Source organism: Monopterus albus, unplaced genomic scaffold, assembly GCF_001952655.1.
Source record: "Monopterus albus unplaced genomic scaffold, M_albus_1.0 scaffold182.1, whole genome shotgun sequence".
Taxonomy (NCBI): Eukaryota; Metazoa; Chordata; class Actinopteri; order Synbranchiformes; family Synbranchidae; genus Monopterus; species Monopterus albus.
In genome coordinates this window covers 1138985-1142668 of record NW_018128062.1, presented here as the reverse complement: position 1 = coordinate 1142668, position 3684 = coordinate 1138985, and the positions used below count along the sequence as shown (strand labels likewise).

Here is a 3684-nt window from a genome sequence, read left to right as displayed (position 1 = left end):
CAAGATTAGCCTGCATCCATCAGCAGTATTAATAGGCAATATGAAAAACTGATCTAAATATGAATTCAGTCCCAGTCTGGTGTCTTCAGTGGGATATCAAACATACAACAGCAGCAGTTCGGGACATCTGAAATATTTCGATGTTGCCTTGCTTTCTGTGCAGCTGCCTGTTATAACTAAGAGTTTTTGAAGTCTGTTTCCCTCTCTCTCTCTGTCTTTCTGACAGCAATCTATTAAAAGCTGTTGCTGACGTCAAAAGTGTCCGCCATCTTTGACTAGAGCTGCGCCGCTTTCCCCTCATTGAGGAAGAAGTGAGGAGGACTCGGGCGACGTGCGCTACCTTTGCAGGATCCCAGTCCTATGCAGTGAGAGGCTGGTATCGGTGAGCTGCTGATATACGCAGACATTTCTCCCCATACTGACGCTGGGGCACCGACAACAGGCACAGGTAAGACGGGGGACATTCGCTACTGCACCTTTACTATTTCTGGTTCGTAAACGAGTTGCTTTTTGTGGACTGAAGTCGCAGATGTTTATTTGTGAGACGCGAGCGATGAACGTCTGTTTTCTGCCTGGATGACGCTGATGTAAACGCCAGTTTGCTTCTGGGTTTCATCTTGTTCTGCAGCATAGTTAGTGGGAACAGGGGGGTAGAGGAAGGAAATAATGGCAATGAAGGTAATGCGTGACCTCCCGGGTGACAGCCTAAATCTCAGATGGATTGCTGACTGGGGAGATGCGGTGCGCTATAATGCGTTATGTTCAAAGTGGGCGTTTTCAGCGGGTGAGCACCTTGGACAGCGCCAGGGGAGGCGCGTACACAGAGGAGGTGAAAGATCGATTTGGAGTCGCGCATTATACAAAGTGTTGAGGGGACGTTTTAGCCACATTTCTCCCAGACATTTTGTGTTAATTATTTTCTTTGAAATCAGTGTCATGGCTGCCTGAGAGCCTCCTCTCCCACCTCAGAGCTGATAGATGCAGCGGGCAGACAAGCCTCAATCAATCTGTCGCACACGTCAGCCAGAAAATCCCCAAACTACAACCCTGCTGATGTGATTTGATTGCGGTGGCTGTGGTCTGACTGAGAGAATGTCATGTAGGCTAATAGCAAACTGCGCCATGGTGAAGTCACTAGGAGGAGGGTAGCCTGTATAAACAGGAAGGGGGGATGAACCAGCTCCATGAATGCGTCGCTTTTTTACGCAGTGCCCTTGCATCACAGGTGGCCATGCCATATTTACGTGACATGAAGGGAGTTCAAAAATATCCTGGTGCTATAACTGTGGGCGGGGGATTTCAGGCGAGAAATTGGGGAAGAGCGCCGGGGAGGACCGCGGTGGAACCCGCACTATGACACCCCTCCTCCTCCTCCCCCTCAGTATCCCATCCAGCCAGGCAGCCGTCTCCACGGCGACGAGCATCACGGTTCCGTACGCGCTATGTGTCAGTCACACATCGTGCACAGTGGCTGCGTGCTGAACTGGTACGCAAGCACTCCACAGGCGCCAGTGTGTGCCAGTTTGGGGTTCTCTAGATCATTAGGGTACAAATAAAGCTGTGGTATGAGTTTTGCTCCCAGATGCCTCCTTATGTTTCAAAAGCCACTGGAGACCTCTCTTCTTAGTGGATATCTGCAGTTATGAGGGTTTGGGTGATCAACAGCAGTTGATGTTGTTTTTTGTGGTGAACTGACGCTCTGTCGTGCTTGTCAGACACAGTGAACGTACCATGGCTGACGTGAGAGGTACCTGAGCCTTGTGATGCAGATTTAGAGATATGATGGTTGTTTATCCCTGCGTTTGACGATGCGGCAGATGAGATAGCCTACTGAAGTCCTGTTGATTTCTGGCGCATCTGATTATATTATCATAATTATTTATTATAATTTATTTATTTTATAGTAGACGGGCTGGCTGGCTGTTGGCCTCTGAGAGATGCTGTCACTTGAGGGTTGACTGTAACACATCACTGGAAGTTATGCAGCGGGCACCATAATGCAAGTATTATGTCTAATAATGAAAGAATGAAAATAATGGCAGAAGCAAACAAATATGAGTTAATTTGTAAAGGCCTTTTAAAAATGACAGCTGTATATTCAGTGGAAGGTTATAGCCTATATGGAGACCACAGTAAAGTCCCCAGTGATGCTCCAGTTGCCATGACCGCTGTGCCATATTATGTTACGCAGCTTGTAGTGTTTAGACTGCAGAGAGAGAGAGAGAGAGAAACTGGGATGGGGTGGTGGGAGGGGGTGTCAGGCCGGTACTGCTCACACTGTGAAGGGGCTGCTCGCTGGATAAATGGTGACTCACACCATCGTCACTATTCAGTGATTGTTGCTGAGAAACACCCTGGCCATTGTTCATTTCACAGGGGCAGTTTTACAACTGCCTGCATTGTACTGATCTGAAATGGAACTAAGCCATGCCGATCGATGCAAACCAGAGCTGGCTGGCTGCGCATTGCGTGTTTTTGGTGCAGGTACAGGTCTTAGCAGCTCATCTTCTCAATCACTCTGATTCAGGCAACTTAACACTTCAAGTGATAATCAAACCATAATTCTGCAAAAAAAAAAAAAAAATCATGAAAGGCAGGCCTGTATCTTTTCTTCTTATAGCTTGAAATAGCCTTAACTATCCATTAACCTCAAGTCTACCCATATATAAGCAACTATACATAAAAACCTCCAGCTACAGCCACAAAACCCTCTCATGTCTTAAATGAAATGACACAGACAGCCACATTCGGCCATCTTAGTTAGAGCTACAAACAGCCTGAATGTTGAATGTTACTGCTCAGACGCTGACAAGAACACAAAAAGTGAAAGATTCGGTTTCAGAGTTTGGAAAAAAAAATGTTGTTGGTCATTACTCTGGATTTTTCCTACTAGAAAATAAACTGTTGGTGCTTGTAGGTCTTCACAGATTGCACATCTTCAGTATTGCTTTGTCTTTTCCACATGCTGGCTACAGTATCTCACTGGGAAGTGAATGTCATGTGTCACTCCACTTATGTCTGAGAACCCAGCAAGGCTAAGTGCAGAATACCAAATGGGTTAACATTTGGGTCTAAATATCTATAAGAGATGGCAATACACAATGACTGTTACAAAATAACTGCGTGAGGTAGCAATAGAGAAGCATTCATAATTGTTTGCCTTTGATCAAAAAACTAGGCCTTCTCCTTCTTTTGTAAAGTGCTCTGGATTGTGAGTGTGAACTAAAAGCTTGGTTGTTTCTCACTGCCACAGCTGGCTCTGCTGTTGTTGGATTAGCAACTCTAGATGACAAAATTAACACCCTGTGGTGTTCTGTCTCTTTCTATCACCCCCCGTACAGTGATGCCTATTCTGGGGGTTCATAGTCCAGAACCAGAATAAATTTGGCTTATCTGCATGAGATAACAGCAAAGGACCATGGGACACCACAACAGGAGTAATTTACTTTTTAGGAAATTTTATTTTGCATAGCCTGGAAAAGAAAATGTCATGGCCAATACTTAAGAATCTTTTCCTTTGTCTTTAACTTTTGCTGCAAGTAGGATTGGTGTCCTTTTTTCATCACTGCTACATGACTTTATTCTTCAAAAAACAAAGTTTAAAAATTACAGTGACATTTTAAATAAAGCAAAAAACTGTGAAACAGAAGACTTGAATATTGAATTTTTTTTCATTTGTTTGAT

The 3684-nt window shown here is 44.8% G+C and overlaps 1 protein-coding gene across 2 annotated transcripts in view; it reads left to right on the top strand.

The window, feature by feature from the left end:
• The first annotated feature begins 276 nt into the window (after positions 1–276).
• snap25a (synaptosome associated protein 25a) overlaps positions 277–3684 on the top strand; it is a 35594-nt gene continuing 32186 nt past the window's right edge. The window contains exon 1 of one of the 2 annotated variants that reach the window (XM_020616960.1): positions 277–448. The gene's annotated coding sequence lies outside the window, so the exon portion shown is untranslated. The remainder of the gene's footprint in view (positions 449–3684) is intronic. The other variant, XM_020616959.1, reaches the window with a different exon arrangement.